The following is a 21,080-nucleotide window of genomic DNA, read 5'->3' on the forward strand; positions in this document are numbered from 1 at the left end:
TGGGGTTTGGGAGAACGGAACCACCACATTTTAACAAATTTAATTGTATGTGCGGAAAGCCAGCCAATTGGTGCATACCATGCATCCATACTGTGAAAAATGACACTGTGAATCATCAAGTTACAGGTTCACACTGAACATACCTGAAAGATTAGATAGAATGCTTTTTTTAAAAATTTGATAATCATCACAAAAAGGTTTCTAATTGCTTTGCACAATTAACAAGCTTGACAGTTAAATTAAAGCTCACATATTACAAGTGGACTCATTGTTATCTGATTGTGTGGTTATGCAGCCTTTTCCAACCAAAAGGACAAAAATTTTTTTTTACAGTCTTTGTTCCTAAATGCACGTTGTCAGCTCAGTGAGGGTTGCGTTTATGTTCTGAATCCAGTGGTTTTAACACCCAACACTCTGAACACTGAACAAGTGTATCAACAGGTAGAACTTCTCACTTATCCAACATATATAATGTATTTATTTGATTTAATTTGGCAATTATTTTTAAAGATATTAATTATCAATTAAGTCCCCAAATGTGTTGATAGGCAGAGAAACCTGTTGGATCAACCTTCATTAAAATGTACAACTCACATCTGGATTAAAATGAAGAAATTTTTAAATTATAAACAAAAAAATGCCTAAGGCCTAAAAATGTCTAATCTAAGGACAAAGGTCAGCTACCTTAAACAAATAAATGTTACAAAGATGGACAGGTTACAGTCACACAAAAAATATTAATAAAGGAAAATACCAAACCACAGCTTTCTCCACAAATAGTCCCATACAAGATTAGTCCAAAAACCAAAAGATAGCTGAATATTCCTAAAAGCCAGTGGTGAAAATGTAAAAAAGCCAGATGAGCTGTAAGAACGTCAGATCCTGAGTGTACCAAACACCCCACCAGGCCCAGCTGCTGATTCTGAATCCGCAGATGGCAACCTCAGAAATCAACCCCTGAATGTCTACCACAACAGGCAGAAGTTAAGCACAGATGTGGGAGGTGTGGGAGGAGGGACTGAGAGGAAATGTCTTTTCTGAAGGCAAATTTCCGTATAAAATTGGCCTTATGTTGTTGGAAGCTGGGCTAAGCACTATGATATCATTATCATAATGAGACCAAATATGAACGTTAGAACGTAATGTTGCTCAGCAAAAACAAAAACATGGACGTTTACTTCTGCTTCTAACAGCCAAGAGAAAATTTTTGTAGACAAATCATTTTTAAAGCATGCCAGTTGTAATCTTCACCATCAGACAAAGTATCTTCCATGCAACAAATCCAAATACCACCGCCTTAGTTTCTGCTTTAAACTGTAACCACTCCAAATAATGTTGATTAGTTAGCAGGCCTCAACAGCCATTATCTATTTAGACATTAAGATTTTCAATCAAATGTCAATTAAATGTCACAAATTGCATTCAAATTTAAAAGGAAGATGATCTTTTTAAGGGCATTCTTTAACTGACTGGGTCCCTGGCCTACACTGAAGCAAGAAAACTTTCAAGGCAGAAAATTCTAGGACATTGTACACATTTTAGAGACCTGTCGTTTGACCTTAATTGCCCCAAAGGCATTCCTTTGGTGTTTGTGAAGGGGAGAGGGACAGAAAGAGATAACACAGGTGACATTCCTGTGGTCACACAGAGTGAGATTGTCGGATCAAATTATATTGCCTGCTCCTTAAAGGAGGTAATCTGAAAACTAGATATCCGACAACATAAAGCACTGTAATGTACGACTGAGTCTGAATGTTTCTTCAGCACTGAAGATGTGTCATGCTGCAAGGCAGATGGAGCCTGGCACAGCCATAGACAGGGTATGATTACTGCCATAGACAGACATAGAGGGTATATATGTGGGATGGGGCTTCTTGCGTTCAGCAGAGGCTGTCCATCACCAATAGATGGGGCTTTGACTCCCTTCCTCTGGCCTTTGCAGTTGCAATTTCAGCGGTAGAGATTGACTTTTTGTCTTTCCATGATGTGAGTACAGTTCTAAAAAACAGAGCCTGGCAATTGATCAGAACCTGTTCAACTTTCAGTGAAAGTTTATTCTTGACTAGGGGGCTGTCAATGCTTTCCCGCTGTTTGGTAATCAGTGCCAAGGTCCATGAGTTTAAATCCTGCCATTTGGTAATAATTAAGGTGCATTAGACCACAATAAAATTTTTACCAAGAAACTGTAACTCATGACGTCATAGAAAAAAAAACAGTCAAATCCAATACTGAGACAGCTAATTAAATAATTGTTGTCGTGGAAACCTAAAACAGACCAACTGTCGTTGTTTATTTTTTTTTTGCTCTTGTCGTTTTCTCTTGTCATTCATACTTTTTTCTAAGAAGGTTAACTGAATGTCCTAGCCCTTGGGTTGTCTCCATGTTATCCATGCACCCTGTGTCCACAGTGTCAAAAGTGACCCGCCGTCAGCAGACCCCCTGTGCAAAAGCCTTTCATTACATTTTGAAACCTGAATCAGTATTTCTCATGTATTAATAACCTGTCGCTCATCAATAAATTGGTGAATACCTGTTTTCCTACTTCACTGTCCAGAGCGACTGTATTTTTTTCAGTCTTCACCACTTGTTTTTACTACTAAAAACATCATAAATTAATTTCATTCAACTGCAGGGTTAACAAAATTTGTACCTTGATGGTGTGCCACTTTTATAAAAACACAAAAAGGGTGATGTAACATTTTCTAATGGTAGGGTCACTCGAGGAAAAGTCAATAAATTTCATGTTGAAAAAAAATTATTTAATATTATTTATTATTTTTAAAATTATTTAAGGGGTTTTCCCACTGCTGTTAAACTCAGAAAAGGGTTAATTTTTTCTCTGAGGACAACACAAAGGTTAAGGAGATGTAGCTGATCCCATCTTGCTGAAAGGTGATTAGATAACATGAGCGAAGGCTCTGAGGTCATACTTCCTCCCAACTCCTTACCAAGAAATGCCATAAACATAAGTTTTATGAAAAGCTCGTTTTTGCCTGGTTGCAAAGAGAGAGGTCACAAAATAGGGTTCTGCCCCACTGGGGGTACTAATCTGATTCTAATGTGATACCACAATTTTTTAATTTCTTTGTTTCCCCTCGGTAACATTGACCCAAAGCTACTCAAGTGTGAATCATTAACAAAGTGCTTGCCACCTCCATTAACTGGGTCTGACATCAGTCTGGAAGTAATCTCTGGGTACATCTGTTCTGTCTGATCCCCATAGGAGGTCTGTCACAGAGGAAATATTAACTACTCTTGTGTCTCCTGCCGAGCTGCTGAAGGGGACTCATTCATTACCTCCCTCCTGGGTCCCAGAGGTCCTGGTTATGCTCCAACCATCACAGCCCTGCCATGTCAAACTGGATAATTGATGTAGCTCCGGATTTCCCGATGGCACGTGGGTAGATCGCACTGTTTACTTTCACCATGCAAATGCGGCGTTTTCTCTTGGTGAAGTATTTGCGGACACGGTGCTTATCGCTGAGTGGTCCCGTCAAACGGCAGGAGGGGTTGTTGTGGTTAAGGAGCTGTGCTTAGAAATGGTTTCAGGTTAAATTCCTTGCTAAGGAGGTAACGGTGAACCTCATCCACGCAGTACTTAACCTTCACAGACTCAGCAAACACGCTTGTCTAAATAGATGCTCTTCATTAGCTCTGGGTGAGTTCACAAAGTAGACTAGGTTTGAACTGGAAGCGAACCTTTTGTCCACCTATTTTGGTTCTGGAGTATCATCAAATTGATAATAAGAATATTGTTGGAGATTTGATGGAATAGCTTCTTCTCCACTTCATTTCCATTGTAATCTCCAGGTATGATTGTGAAGGATTGGTCCATATGGATTCTCTGGGGAATCACAAATAGCTGAGTGAAATATTGCGGGTTGGCTCTCACACTGATCATTAAACATCCCACTGAACTTCCAAAAAAGAGTAGAGATATCAACCTTGGTGTGCTTGTCTAATTCCACCCAAAAATATAGCTCACCGCCAAATCAGCACACTAACAGTTGATGTACCCCATAATTCTTTGCTTTTTACCCATTTTGTTGTCACTATAAACGAGAATTGGTACTCATGGTTAAATGAAAGTGAAATAAATACATAAAGGACAGCCGCTTCGCTCTCCGGTGCGTATCTTGACTGAGCACCTTGGGGTTGTAATGTCATATCCAGTTTATCCAAACTTTCTAATGAGCAGCTTGCCTAAGCCATTTTGTATACTGACACTCTTATTAATTTATGCTTGTCTGTAGTGTTGTATGCACCCCTGTATCTCTCTCTTCTCTTTACCTTTTCATTGCAGTGACTAGTAAGAGTCCCCAGACTAACCTACTCGCCTCTTTATGGAGGGGTGGAGGGGGGAATGGGGGGTGGGGGTGTCTCTGACACTAACGATTATGGGGTTGATTCTTTTTGATGGCATTTCAAATTGGTCCTGTGAAGAACAGACCTGCTTTATGTGGTCCTTTTCTGTGAGTGTCACCAGGGGAGGTGCTAACGAGCTGCGCTGGCTGTGAGCACGCTGGTCACACGCAGGAATAAAGCACTCTGGGCCAAAACCTCACAGCAGGACCTGGCAGTGGCCCCGCAGGAATGAAGTGGAGGTATATATATTTCTATTGTCCATGCTCCTGAGTGAGAAAGCGTACTCAGCTTGATGTGCAGTAATGCATATTCGTTGGAGGTGATATGCTGCAATGCATATTGTACATGATATACAACCATGTGAAGCATTATGGATTATTCCAAATATTCCTTGCATTTTACACTGTTCACCCGCTTTTATGATACACATATGCTTTCTCTCCACTGTTCAAATAAGACAAAAAAAACATGTTTTGAATGTCATAATGTTTGAAAATCAGCAAATTTGAAGACTAATACAGGAGATCATATTGCGAATGTTTCCTTTTCTTCCTCTGGGAAAGGAAGATCAGATCAGATGTGATATATTGTCGGTTGACTTGCATTAAACATACCATATGTTACCAGAGTCTTAACTGGGGCTAAGAGTACCACAGAGTACCAAAGTCTTACCATAGAGTACCACAGTATTGCAGAATAGAAGAGTTTTAATTGGGGCTAAATTAGAATGGTAATGACATGCTCGTCTTAATGAGAAAGTCACGCCAATTGGGCTGCCTTTGATCCTGACCACAGCCGAGGCAGTATGAGGCCATGTTCTGTCTGCTGTGCTTAAATTCACAGCTTCGCGACGACCACCACGTCATTCTCATTTGGCTCGTACTGGCACCATTACAGCCCAAGATTTTCTGGTGGGAGGGGGGGACAGAGCAGGTTGTCAAATTAGAGACACTGGAAACAACTTGCAAAACTTATGGTCTACTCTGTGTGTAGACCATAAGCACTACAATTATGAATTAATTTAAGCATCCAGAATAACACCACGGTAAAATCGGGACCTCTTCTACCTGTGAGTCTCTAAGCGCTTGATGGAAATGAGCACTGTTACACGTAGTGTCTTTCCAGATCTAAATCTCAGTACCTAAGATGTGGTTTCACTGAACAATGGAAAGAAATAAGTGAAAACAATGGAAAAAATAAGTGAAAATCACACATAATTATTTCAGTGAAATTATCAAAAGTGATTTAATCACTGTTTTAATTAAGTGCCAAGCTCCAGACTGCGTTGGTATTCCTTTGCTGATGAAAGCAGAGGTCACAGCAGACTGAATTATAATTAAAGCATTGTTACCCTACAGTAAGTTCTCCCAAACAAGCACAGAGAGAAACAACAGCTAAAATAAGAAAACTGTCTCAACAAACCATCTCATGCGTCTGTTGGAAAGATAACGCTCTTCTAATTCAGCATTACAATGAGGTACTTCAAGTGGGGAATAAACAATATTGTGAAAGAGCCATGCTTGCACGTTATGGACATAAATGCATTTTCAACAAGTGTTCGGATACGTATTCTGAATTTTTAATAGTGTATTTTGGGTGATCAATTTCCTGATTCAAAATTAAAGTGTGCGTGCGTGCGTGTGTGAGAGAGAGAGAGAGAGAGAAAGAAAAAAAAGGTTGTTTTTCTTCTTTGCTAATGAGTATCTCAAAAAGGCAGGATTTAATTTGGAAGCAATTACAATGCAAATATGAGGTTTGACCTCACAGAGAATTGTGTGGCCTTTGCTTGTGTAATTCATTTTGACTGAGAGAGATAACTATGATTAGAGCAGGGCCTTCTGGGGCTGCAGCAATATTGTGCCAGAAGCTTCTCCAATGACATCAGACAAACCACGCCCATTTTCACAAAAAAACAGCCTTCTTTGTGAAACAACCAGTCAAACGGGGGTACCCCTCACTTTTGTTTTCAGCATCAGCAGGTCTAATAAATAAACTATTTCAAAGCGAGAAGTGTCAGCGGACCACCCATGGTGTTTCTCATCATATGGTTTTTTATGGATGTAGTCTGTTTGTATACAGAATTTGTATTATGGTTTGTATTATGGTGAGCAGGGTGAACTTGCTTTAGTGCTTTAATGATGCTGCATCTGTACTGCTGCAAACCGAAAATAAATACTGAAAAGGGAAAGCGGGCATGTGCTTCATATAAATATCTAATGGCAGTAAAGAGGAATGACCTGAACTGGTCGATATTGCACCTATATAGCCTAATATGATGACCGCTAACGTTGATCCTCAGGCTTTTGAAAGAACCATGCATGATGGTGACCATCACTCTAGGGTGGGTGGTGTGGTGTGTTTGGAGCTTCAGTGACCAATACTGCACAACTTGTTGATGCTTTATAAGTAATGGTGTGTTAGGTAATATTAGCATTGAACTCCAATGGAAAGATACATGGCTTTGCACCACAAGGGAGCTTCTGGGGGTAAAAGGGGTTAATGGAATCCTTTATCTCACCGCAGCTGGATAACACGGTGACCTCAGGGAGCTTAATCCTTCAAATGCTAGCCAAAGCTGCCTTATTGATCAGACGAGAGTATAAGCTTGATGCAGAGACAGAGCCCTTTGTCTATGCCCCAAGTCCTTGTGGAGTTGCATCTGGTCAACTTTGACAGTCTTTTTGTTCAGAGCTAGGTGGTGACGCTCCTAAAGGTGTTTTTGAATAAGAAAGTGCTTACACACTTGACCTCCATGTGGGAATCTTTGACCTGTGCTGGTCTAGGTCAGCTGTTTTACAGCTGTCAATCACAAATGCACCAGTCGGTGACGTGTGACAGGAAACTACCACACTTCTAATTGTGTTAGAGATCCCTCAAGTATTGTGCCGCTAATGCATTATGATGTGAGGTTTTTTTTTTTCAGAGAATAATGAAAACGGTACAATATCTCTCCACTTGAGCCTGTATTAGCCTGGCTGCGGTTTGGCCACCAATTACTACCATGTGTGTTTCTGTCAACATTGAATTGCCTCTCCCATGTGTCCAATAAAGCCTTTTCATGTTGGCTTATTTAAGCTAGTGCCTTTCCTTTTAAGCCGCAGGCTTAAATGAATCAATGTTACATATAACAGAGAAAAATTGCTGCACAGATGAAATGGCCCATGTGTTTGAAGTCTTAATGAAGTGTTCTCACTGCTGTATTTCCCCATGGTTTATTTCAGAATGTAATGACACACTGAACACAGTGGTTACAGAACCTTTCAGAGTTATACTTTAAATCTTCTGCTTTGAAGACAGGAAGTAAAGAAAAGGAAACAGACTGCACAGATAAAATGCATGACCAAAGAGATGATTGAGTTTTGAACACTATAATTGAATGTTTTGGTCAGCAGCAGAAGAAACATTCTTTTGGTGTCTGAATCTTCAAAAAGGACAACTTCCGCACGTTTTCGCCAATGTTGATCGAAAGTGCTGAGCTTTCAGTCAAGGAACTTGGTCACTGTCTTTAAAAGACAGAGGAAGCTAGATAGGAAACAGTTTTTAAAGCTGGTTTGTCCAATGCCTGGCTGTGGTAACATGAAGACCTGCCATGTTGAAAACATTGTCTTTATGGTGCAGTTTTAAAAAAAGAAAAAGAAAAACCTGATAGGAATTACTGTAGTGGAAAAGCAGAGGTCTGGCCTGGTCGATCCTGACAGAAACATAAAAGTATTCCTTTGAAAGCTAAACTAGCTATATTTGGTGTATATTACTACCACAATAAACATATGTAACATTCATATGTATTTTAGATCCAGTTATAGTACAACACAGCAAGGACCTTTTTTGATTATTTTAGACATTATATTGCTCTAATCTCAGCAGCAATACAACAGTAGAACTGTATGAGGAAAATAAAGACTTCTTAAGATGCTAGAGAAAATAATCTCAGAGCTAGAGAAAATAAATAAACAATCATGCCATTTTCAAAAGTGAAACTAAAAAAGCAGGGTTTTCTCTCAGGAAGAGCTCCAAGTCAAAGTGGCAAATGGGATTGAGAGATTATGAATAGTCACTGTGTGGAGTTAAATATAGGGTGACACGGCAAAATGAAGCACTCTGGGTCTCACAGTGTTTCACTCAGAAGAATGGTAAATGGACTGCATTTATATAGCGCTTTTATCCAAAGCGCTTTACAATTGATGCCTCTCATTCGCCAGAGCAATTAGGGGTTAGGTGTCTTGCTCAAGGACACTTAAGGACACTCCCAGGGCGGGGTTTGAACCGGCAACCCTCCGACTGCCAGACAATCGGTCTTACCTCCTGAGCTATGTCGCCCAAAAGAAGAAGAGCCCTCTGTTTTCAATGCTTCCGCCAAAAACGCAGGATTTACAGCTGCACTGCTTCCTAGAACAGAAGCAGCTCCAGGCCATCCCTGCAGCTCACAAACAGAGACAAAATAGGTTCCACATCACCCCAAATTTACTGTAGCTAGCTAAAGAGAGAGAGATATGTGTAGAGTAAAGCATTCCAAGCAAACTGCATGCAGTTAGCGATTGCCATTACAGAGATATTAATATGAGATACATTACTGAGTTCCCACAATCCCTGTCTCTGAGCGGCACTGTCTCCCCAGCCATTGAACAGTGGCACTGCATAATGTAATGCTAGTGATGGCTAACCAGCTCATCACAGTGATTTGTCATTCTTTGTTGTCACTGAGCCATGCAAGAAAATACTGCACGAAATATACATAATTTGATGGTGATCAATACTACAGTTCACAGCTGGTGGCTCATTGAAAGGGGCTATATAACATAATGTGTGATTAACAGAATCCTGACAGGCAATTAAAATATGTTCCCTGCCAGTTGTGTAGAAATGACACTGGACAGAGGGGATCTCAATCTGCACTGTCTGTCACTGTGCTGAGTCTGGCTCTGAAGAATCCCATTATTTAACTCCACCGCCATTCCCTGGCAAGTCACTCCAAACATCTGTAACCGCAAACAAGGAGCCGTTCGTTCTCAATCAAACCAGCCAGAATTTACTATGTGTTTGGGATCCTTTTAATAGATCAATTTTCCACAGTGATTTATTAACACTGCTTTGGCTGAATGCCCTGTTGTGATTACAGCGTTTTATGGTTTAAACTGTCCATGTTCCAGAAATAATTATAATTATTAATGTACTCAAGTTGCTGAGTGAACCAAGGCAATTATCCTTTGGCTTCAGAAGGACTCTTCGGTGTCCTGCTCCTGTCCTCACTAGAAAGGTGGCTGCAGATGAATGTTGTTGTGATTGAGTTTGAGGTGTAATGGATAAGCGCAGGCCCCGCTGATTATCTGGTCTTTTTTTTCATCCGGACACTGTCCCTCAGCGGGACATTGATCTACCCCCTAACTGAAGAAAGGAGAGGCCCCTCCTGGCATCGTTTCTCTCTCTCTCTCTGCTGTGGGTCTCCGTTCACAATATTTCAGAATGCACTTCGCCCCAGGAGACCAGCAGCTCAATACGCACGTGAGCACGGGGTCCCCACGATGTCAGTACAGTGAAGACTTTCGCACACAACGTAGATACTGTGTGCACACAGATTTATTGTGTGTGTGTGTGTGTGTGTGATAGGACACAATACTGAGTGCCATTTGAGTATTTAGTGACAAAATTCCTGCTTCTCACCTTGATGACCTCAAACAGAGGAAATTGCTTATTCATATGAACTTTGAATGGGTATCTTCATAGTAACCACTTATGAATGAAAAATCAGCATTAGTATGATTGTGCTGAAGCAGCCTTCATTGGCTTGCAAGACTGTCCCAGCCCACGAGAACATTGGGAACATTTATGTTAGATTCTCATGTATTTGTGAAATGATGCTATAATTGTTTTACACCATATGTGCATAATTATTATAACAGAAAGGTTTTGTTAATATTGCTGAAGAAATTATTCCAGCCTGGTCACCGGCAAACATCATTTTAACATCCCCTGATGATTATGAATCAGTAAGGAAAAAATATCATCATAAACATAATGAGGCAAAAGCATTTTTAGAATATATTGAATGTACTGAATTGCTGATCATTGCTCAGTTTCTTGATAAACTTTATCTGAATGAACATCCTTTTTTCAATTCTTTTTTTTGTAATAAAAAAACTGAATAAGGTTCTAAGATCAAACCTGCAATGGTAAAAAACATTTTAAGGGGATATAGGACTGTGGGCATATGTACTGAAAGTGGAACATTTATCAACTTTATTTATCTAGAAGTGTTCAGGCAAGTGAATAATTGTTGGCTGGGAAACCTCTGATAAATACCAACTCCCTCTTATCAGCTCCTGCTGAGGAAGAGCACAGTGTCTGTTATTTTCAAACAACCAGTTACTTCATTTCCTGGGCCTGTGCGATACCATCTACTGTAGATGGCAGGTAGCCAAACACTGAATCCAAAACAATACAAAAATAAAACAGGTCCAGATAATATCAAGGGCCGATAGCCATGGTGATTAATAGCTAAGGGTTAGCATAAAAACACCTGAGGTGAAAGGCTAGGGGAAGATTAGACAGATAAAAGTGCATGTTATTTATCTGGTGGAAGAAGACTGGAGACAGCACACGTCCTGGTGCAGTGGTCCGCAGTGGTACTGCAGATCAGTCTGCGCGCAGATCAACATCTGAAAATCTTTTCTTTCTCCGGGGAGATAGACGGGGTCTGCGAACCCCCCAGCCAGGAGTTACATTGTCCAAATACCAAGGGTCTGCAGTACAGGCCTACCCAGTTTAAAGACAACCCCGATGTCAGCTTCTTACAAACACAGCACTAAGACTAGAAATTAAATAAATAAATAAATAATACATGTAAAATTGCCTGAAACATACTGTTTTGCAGTTGAGGGCAATGGAACAGAACTAAAACTGAATCTCAGTGCTGTATTGCTTCACAGCGGTAAAACTTGGCTTAAATTTAAAACTAACAAAACTTCCTGAAGCAATTAAATACACAACCAGCCATATATATATATATATATATATATATATTACTTATGTTTATTAAATGAAGATAAAACCGTGTTGTTTCTGTTTGTCGTCATTCTATTCAGGATGCATTTTTCAGTGTGTATGGAATTGCGTTCCTCATTTTGTTTCCAATGCCTTATTGTAAAGCTTCCGTTAATGAACAATCAATATGCCACCCCTGCGTCTCTCACCAACTCACAGGAGAGCAGCCGGGACCCTTCCTCTATTGTAAATTGTTATTGCTTTGAAAATGTGTTCATCAGAACGTGGGAAGAATAATCTTCTCACAGTATTACAAAGGGATTACAAAGGAAAGCTGTTTTTTTCACCAAAGGGAATGGGAAAATTTAACATCAGAATCTTTTCTTTGATTATTATTATTAGCAGAGCTCTTTAATTGGCGGTATTAATCATCTTCTTTGTGAAGGCTGCATTGTTTATTCTCTCAAGCTGTTAAAGGCCAACCTTGTGTTTTATTTAGCTGTTAACCTTTAATGAGGATTTACACATTGAAACTATATACTGTACGACTCCTGGAGGCAAACAAAAGATGATGCCAAACATAATTAGCACAGAAGCAAATAAAGTTTGTGGTCTGAAAGCTTTTGGGAGGAGGGGGGGGGGGGGGGTGTTGCGCACAATTAATACACTGCTTGTAGGTGATGCCTAGCTGTTGTTCTATGACTGATTACATTTCCCTGTCACATAAAGCAGTCATTTATAAATAGATTAATGGAAGTGCAATTATCACACTGGCAGGGGCAACAATGAGCTTGGCTTAGCATTGAAAAGCTGCCCAGGAGTGGCATCTGAAAGGAACAGTTTGGCCGGGGGGTGGGGGGGGGGGTGGCTGTGTGGAGACTGGCTATACAGGCCTGCAAAGCCCGGGAAGCCGTATTGATTTTTGGATGGTTGAATAGTGATAATAACTAGCCATTTATATTGTAATGGAAGAGCAATGTCTTCTTCTCTCTACGCCATCCTGCATGCAACCATTACCCTTTCCCTTCACAAACACAGCCTGGCGACTGTCTTGGTGATTGCTTTCTGTGATAAAGTTGAGGATAAACGTTTAATCCATGCCAAAGATAACATTGTTCAGTGCTGTTGACGCACGAAAGGCTAAAGCAATGGGATGCACACAGCACTACAGGCCCAAACCAAGCTACAGGCACACCACATGCTGCAGACAATATACTTCTAATAGCCTGACCCTGCCAATTCTCCTATCGCCATGATTGTCCACACCTTACTCTCCTGCTAGGCCAGTCCACTCTACATCCACTGGTCACATTACCGTCCCTTCCCTAAAGGGTTCCTCCTCTTGATCACATTTATTCTCTACTCTGCCCCCCCCCCCCTCCCCAGTGGTGGAATGAGCTCCCCACTGCAGTCAGGACAGCAGAGCCACTGCCCATCTTTAGCCACAGACTGGAAATGCACAAATTTAAACTGTACCTTTGCTCACCTAAAGCTGAACTCTGAACAATTAGCATGGGCTTAATAGCCCTGCCTATGCTAATGCTAAAACTACATGCCCTAACACATCTGCTATTTAATAATACTGCATTATCAATTTCCCTCTTGCACCTACTGTGGCACCTAGCTGCATGTTTAAAGAATATTGACTATTACTCTCAGTTCTGATCCTGATGACCTGCATGTATGCATTGGTCATATCTTATAAGTCGCATAATAGCATTACTTCTAAAAAAAACTCAGCAACATAAAAAGAACAAAACAGACACCACCCAGCTGCATCCAGAGAAGGGGCAATACCTTTGCATTTTCAACTTAGCTTGCCTTACCCACACAAAAGTTTCAAGAGCATCATTTACATACTTACATGTAGAAATGATTTCACTGGATTTAAGGTTTTGGTTACATTTCACCCAGGAAAGCAAGCCAATTTTGGCACAGGCTTTTTTAAAATACGTTTTAGAACATTATAGAACCATTTCTTGGCCATTTTTTTAATGCAAAAAAATGTATTAGAACAACACAGCAGCAAATAATTCACAGGTTTTAGTTTTTCTGGGCCTCATCAAAGCTATATTCTTTTAAAAGCCACGCATACTGAAGGCGCCATTACAAGGCGATGCAAAGTGAAAAAAATAAATGACATAAGACGCAGGTTAAGGGAGCGTGTGGCACAGGCACGCATGGATGCATGCTGCTAATGCCTGTAAACGACATTTTCTGAGAACCCCTCATTTTTCACTGCCTCCGTAATTGCTCTCTAGCTCTGGGGCAGGCCTTTATAATTATGTCACTGTTAGAAGCATCAGCTTTCAATTTTACTGTAAGAGGGTGGTCAGGCTGAGGAGGAGAAACAGTAGTATTCCCTCTCCTCCCATGGGAATTGGCTCCCTTGGGTTTAGAGCCAGACCCCAGAGTGAGATGACAGGACTGTTATAACTGCATTCACCTGAATCGTGTGTGAACTATATCCATGGCTGGCATTGTTTATAGTAGCCAGAGGTGCCGGCAGGGATTTTGAAATGCATGAACAGTCCTCAGATTGTACCCCTCTACCCCAGGCCACCCCATCCCTGCTCAATTACTGTAACCAGACCTCCAGAACCAAAATAATCGACCCATTCAACTTTTTAAATACTATACATTTGCAGATTGCTGCTCTCTTGTAGAAAAAAGTTAATGCGAGGTAAAAATATTTCAGGATCCTTTGAATTGTCCTAACCCCCCCTCTAATAGCGGACACCTCAGGGCCACATGAACCCCCTTTAGCACTGCCGTATATCACAGATAAACACGCACACACACACACAAATGTAACAAGTGCACAGACTAAACTTCAAATAAAATAGGTCATAAACCCTCTTACTGTACATTTCTCTCCCTTTGTTTTGCAGGTCTTGTGGGACACATCTTTATGATAACACTGATTTTATTATTGCTTTACTTAACTTCAGCTCTAGTGCTGATTTTATAGCGCACGCATACACACACACACACACACACACACACACAGTGTCAGCCTCACACTGTGGTCGGTTGAGAGGTTGGGTCGCTAGTCTCTCAGTAGGGGCCATATTAAACAGGACCTAATCCCTCACCCTGTCCCTGCTGCTAATGAGCCACTGACACTGGCAGTGGATTTAAAGACAGGTGCTTCAATGTGCAGAGAGGCGGGACAGTACTCTCATGAGCCCTCATCATCAGTCACCCCAATCCACAGCCCCCAACTTTCATCCAGAGAGGAAGCACAGAAACCCTGTGTGTCCTGTGCTTCATTCGTTCATTCATTCATGTGCTTCATTCATCTTGGATAACGTTCTATTATGGGGCTGTCTATTAAAGTCCTCAATTAGCACAGTGATGTAATGTTTAAAAGATAAGATGCAGTCAGAGAGATTTTTATTTAATTTTTTGAAGACTGCATTCTAATTTTTCTCACTCTTTTAATGACAAGTGATATCCTTTGACATCCATCTGTCCTTGGAGTGAGCTAAATGCTTGGTGCTGTGAGCATTCTTCTTCAGAAACTGAGAACACTGCTTGTTGAACCTCTTGAGTACCACACTTCATTACTTAAGTACTTAACCCCTTCAATCAGATGCCAAATCCGGGCAATCCTCGCTCATTTAGGTGGTGTATAGGCTTTATAACTCAAAATGTGAGCATCACAGAGACTTGGATGGCTTAAATGAAGTAAGACACGTCCAGTACTGATTAGACTAGATTAGATTAATAATTTAGGTAGAAATAAAGTACCACAAATGCAATTATCTTGACAAAAATGCAAAAACGATCATGTATATATAAGAGGTAAAGCTATACACGTGCTGAAAAAATAAATGTCTTGACCCTGAGGGTGATATGCTGAATTATTAGAGATCTATGAAGCAAAGAGTAAGCAGTGTACTCTGATTAGGGTTAAGAAAATGGTATGCGTGTTGTGGCAAGTTTAAGGTTGTGTTCGGCAGCTTGAAGAAAGGTTAGAATATAGGTTTGTAAATGATTTTAAATGAGCCAAATTTTTTCTCTAGTAGCATGTGTACCTATGGCCATAAAAACCATATAATAAATATGTGATAATAAATAATACATATTTTATCAGGGAAAACATTTTGATGTCTGAAGCCAGGCAGTCCTGTCTGCTGTGCATGTTACAGACTAACTTTAAAACACTACTAATAATAATAATAATAAGAAGAATAATAATAATAATAAGTGCAGTACAAACAGTATTGTGCAACTGCTAAAGTGGAAAATGACACAAACCTATAATAAATATAAAGGCTGTGATATAAATGACGGTTACTAGTCATAATTACTGAACATAAATCTGAGCTCTTCCAGTCTCAGTCCAGACTCCAAATTAGGACAGATCCAAATGGGGTGGAAAAAATGTTGGCAGAACCAGACCAACCCTCTCTGTCTCTGCCACTCACCTCGTCTCCCTCCGCTGGCCGCCTCAGAATTCAGCCCACTCAGTCGCTCTTCTCTCCCTCCAGCCCTCCTTATGCAGTTCTCTCCCTCTATTCATCTGTTTGGTCTTTGCGGTGCAGTCTTGTGGTGTAGAGACAGAGGCTAGCGGCTAAGAAATGGGGCCCAAGAGGTTCTGCTAGTCTGCCAGTCCTGCGATTCTGCAACAGTATAAAAATGGTGTTAGTGAGGCTGGTATTCAGCGGAGGCAAATCTTCAGGCCCCTGAAGATGGACTGTCTGGTACACTTTTTATTTTTAAAGTTATTACAGGAAGCCCTCCACCTTATCTCAGTGATATGTTTACCTGCAATGCGTGTTTCAAATGCAGCCTGTGCTCAGTTCATCTGCTTATTTCAGTGTGCCTAGCCCTCTGAATTTGTAAGATGGATGCTTCTTGGTATTGGAACTATAGCTTCAACTTTTCACTGTTTTTAAGAGTTTGTTAGAAACCATTGTAGCTGATTATGTGTTCTTACTATGATGGGAAAGGTCCTGTTTGACCTGTCAGATCCCTAAGACTGTTTTTGATGGTGGTAGGATTTATAGTACTGTGATCTGTGTGATTTTATGCTGTGTACTGAAACCCCTTGGCCTGGCCTCCTTGTAAAAGAGATTTTTATCTCAGTGGGACTAACATGGATCAATAAATGATAAAATGAAGAGAGAGTGCAGACAGAAGTTCGAACAGTTGGACGCTGATGACATGGATGACAGTCAGTTGAGAATTCCGGATGCATGGGCAGGACATTACCAGGGCCAGTAGCTGTGAATTGGATTTCGAATCGACAGGAGTAGCTTTGCAGCTTTGCCACTGCAGTGATTGTTCATTGATTCTTTTTCTTCTTTTTTTTATGTAAAGAAAAAGCTAGATGTGATTAAAGCATTTTGGTTCCAGTAGGCATTGGGAAGTCACTCAAACAAGCCCTCCATTGTTCTTTGCTCTTGGAAATGAAGACTCACAAAAAATAAATCTACCATTTGAATGAACACCCCCCCCCCCCTTCATGACCGCAGAGCTCTGGCCGCAGGACCAGGGGCAGGCTGATTGGGCCCTGATTCACAGTGCCCTGGGAGGAACTCCACTCTGGCTTTAACACTTACCCCCTTTTAACAATTGCCCCCTTGACCTGCTCTTCTGCCTGGTCTATAGTCAGATTGTTTCAGACACTTGTGCAATCAGTAGTCAGACACATTTATTTTCTGTTTCCTGTGAGGAGAATTCTGAAATGTGTGAAGATCTGCCACACTGGAACTGAGCTCAGTTTTTTTGTTAAAGAGCCTGGAATCAGGTTGCAGGCCTGTTCACTTTTACTTGAACGTGCTGTCGCTTTAAAATTGCTTTAATACACTTCTAAAAAATTATGAAATCCATCTCTAAGGTCTAACTCCAGTCCTGCAGGGTGCAGAGTCTGTAGGCTTTTGATATGTTCACTGCCCATCTTGTTTCTTTGATTTATTGCTTGATTAATTACAGTGACTTTAAGAGAATTTAAGAAAGAATGAAAGTTTATTGACTGATTAACTAGCCAGTAGGCTATAAGATTTGATGTTAAGGCTGCAGTGGTGGGTGAAGAGGCAGGTAGTGATTGGTTTAGAAATGCTGAAGGGGCACAGATATGTAAGAGGAAGGGATCGGAGATGGGAGACAGGAGACTAAAGCTTTAAGAATTCATTGAGTTGCTGTTATTGGCTCCAGTTCTCTACCTACAGAGAGGGTCTGGCAAGTAACTGTGAAACCTGACTGCAGTGAGATCACGAGATTTTTAGTCGGCAGGGTTTTTTTTAGGGTTGTCCTTCTCTACCCTCTTACCCGCATCCCCATCAATCACCCCCTTGGTATGAATTCTGATCAATTTGATTTAATGACCCCATCTTGTTCTCAAAACTGTTTATTTTTTCCTGGCGTTTCATAGAACACCTTCCACTAAATTTCCTTTCCCAAATGTGCCACACCATCCTGTTTTAATTCCAGTGAAATTTGCATGAGTCTTTGGTTCCATAAGCAGTTTATCAGGAAGTCGCTTGTTGCTGATGGGAATTGCACCCGTCTCAACCTGGTTATCAACTCTTACTGTGGTGGAGTTGGGCGTAAGTGCAACTGTTACATTGACATCAAACCACACCTTAAAAGGATGTCTTCCCACATAAAATGCCCATTTCACAGTTCTGCAGATTATTTTTTTACACTTCTGATGAGGCCTAGTTCATTCTGGGATTAGAGCAAATGGACAGGTGGCTCTGCAGAAGTTGCCAAAGAAGAGAAGAAATGTAGCTGATAGTGGCCCGCTTCAGTACCTATCTGTTGCTTAAAATGAGCTTGCAATTCAACTTCCCAGACGGTGATCAACCTTACATATCCCTTAAAACAGATTATCTTCCCCTCTAAATCTGGATCCTTGTTATGTTTATTTTTTGGGTGATTGTTGTTTGGCACTGGCCTAATGCTTCACTACCGACCTGCGTTCCTACTTTATTTTGAAGGCTAAAGGTATGGCATCAAAATGAAAATTAAGAGAATGTGTGCACCCCTACTGTACAGGACAGAGGGACAAAACACAGACCCCATGATATGTAAGACGTCTGCGTATAATGGGTAAAACATTTGTTCCAAGTAATGTTCATTTTCTGGACTAGTGTTCACAATCCATTTATAGATAATTGATTTTCTATCAGTGTTGTGACACTGTTTAGCAATTCTTATTTATTTATTTTTAAATTAAATTTGCTGTTAAGAGTTTAATTAGACCAAGTGTGTTTGGATATGCCCTTCTAGCTAATATTATCTGCCTTGGCTAATGAAGTGAGTGGTTTGTTTGGGCACTTTATCAAATTTAATGAATGTTATTTGAAATGCATACACTTTATCTGAAGTGTCAGCTTCATCATTTCTAACACCTAAAAATCAAATTAATGCCTGCGCTAAATTGAATTTTTCTAGAATAAAAATAAACGCTTATTCAGGGGGTTTGTCTATACAATATTAATAGACATGATTTTAAAAAAGTACTTAGTGTAATATGAAAACGATCAGCACATTTGCACTTTGCTCTGAGGTATAGGAATATGGGGGTATACGTGGTTGTAGGTTATCAGAACATTGTAATGGAACATTGAAAGCTGCCAAACTCTCAGTGCTGTAATAGTTCTGGTGTATTCCAGCCAACACCAACCCTCCCTGCATTCCTGATATACTGTAGGTTGCAAGTGATTGTAAATAATTAACTTATCAGATATACCAGACACTGTTTCCCAGTGATGGGTTATTACACGGCATAACCAGGCCTAATTCTAGGGCCTGTACTTCAGTTAGGCTTTAAATCATCAGTAGTAAATCCACAGATTAATGCAGATGTGCTCCAAATAACATGTGTTAAAGAATAAAAAAAGGTCCAGTCCTGGTGTATGGTACAGCAAGAGGAACAGCAACATCTTAACTGCAATCTACTACCCAACCTTAAATTCTTGGCTGGCTGGTCTGCTCTGCATCCACTGGTCACCTAACTAAAGGGCCCTGTGCGGGCTGGTGCTCTGGATCTTGGGAAACTCCTTTTGGCCTACTCAATTTTCTCTTGCCATAACTCTACACAATACAAGTGAATTTTTCATTTGTCCACAAGAACTTTTTCCAGAACTCTGCAGGCTCTTTTAAGTGCTTCTTTGCTAAATGTAACCTGGCCATCCTGTTTAGTGGATTGCATCTTGTAGTGTAGCCTCTGTACTTCTGTTTGTGAAATCTTCTGCAGACTGTAGTCACAGACACGTCCATGCCTGCCTCCTGAAGAGTGTTTCTGATCTATCAGACAGGTGTTTTGCCTTCATTTTGGTGTCGGGGAAACCATCTCTACAAATGATTCTAATTAGAGGAAATGACAATTGCAATGGCTAAACATAGAAGTTAACAGTACTACCATTTAACAAAGGTTAAGTTGTTTTATGGGTTAGTGAAATGCTACTCTATATTACATGGTTAGTTTGTTTAATCAGTCTCATAAAATTAAGTTTTAACAATGTAAAACAACAAGGTCAGGGAATTTTCTATTCCAGACCAACATACGCATAGGAAAACAAACACATCAAACAGCAGTAAAATGACATAATCAGGTATTACAAGTTTTATGCTATCCTATGGTTTGATGTCAGTGTTGAATAAAATGTGTTTCAATACTTAATGGCAATAAAAGGGGAGACCAGTCCTTAATTTTGTTTGGTGATGCGTCAGCTCATCAGCTGGTCCAAGGTCCAAGACTTTGGAGTGCAAAAATATTCCACTTGGGTCCGGCTGTAAGCGAGGTATGGAGGAAAAGAATGTAGATTGTTCTTGTTCCTCAAAACAGCCGTCGATGGGAAATAAATCAGCTTGGTTTATTTCGCGGATGGTAGCAGGCCAACTGCTTGTTGGTCAGGCGAGGTGCTTTGGGGCAATTTACGTCAACAGGCCCCGCTCTCTTTTACTGTTTCGATGGTTCGAAGATAACATAAAAAAGTGCATTTATATCCAAAAATGTAAGAAAACACAACCCCTGTGCATATTTTTTTAAGTGTGAAATCTACAACTGTACCTCAAATGCCCTCATTCAATTTATTTCCTCTTGCAGCCAGACCCAATAAAGGGCCATTAAGCTGCTTCGGAATATACTGCAACCAAAGACAAATGACAGAGAATGTGCAGGGTTGGTATGAACTTGCTGTCGGGAACGGCCAGTGGGGAAGATGCATCAGTACTTCTACACTGCCTAAGCACAATTGCTTTACTTTTTTTAAAAACTTTTTTATTCAGTGTGGGCAGTGCATATGCAGCCATATGAATATGAGCAGTTCTTTTGGCTAGATTTAAAAAGCCCAGACATTTTCTAACGCTTACTTAAAGCTTTAATTACTCGGTGGTACTTTTTCATTTCAAGTTTGTCTAACAGATTAAGTCATGCTTATGAGGAAGTTGGTGAACCCTTTTTACTATGGAGGAAAATTATTTTTGCTTTTTTGAGGGAAAATTGTTATGTACATCCAAAAATAATGTTTCAGTTCAGTTTCAGGGCATCATTTCATAATAGTGGGGTAATCTAGAGTGCTTACATCAAAGAACCACCTCAATAGGACATTTTTGTAATTTCCCTTGTACTTGAAATTGGTTGCAATGACTGCTTTGAAAGAGAGAGAACATTCACCATACACATTGATTTTGTAAACATATTAAAGTCTTCCATTTTCCATTGTTGTGCACCTCCTTTGGATAAGAAAACGAATACCCACAATTAAGAAAATTCTCAG

This window comes from Anguilla anguilla, chromosome 18, assembly GCF_013347855.1.
Source record: "Anguilla anguilla isolate fAngAng1 chromosome 18, fAngAng1.pri, whole genome shotgun sequence".
Taxonomy (NCBI): domain Eukaryota; kingdom Metazoa; phylum Chordata; class Actinopteri; order Anguilliformes; family Anguillidae; genus Anguilla; species Anguilla anguilla.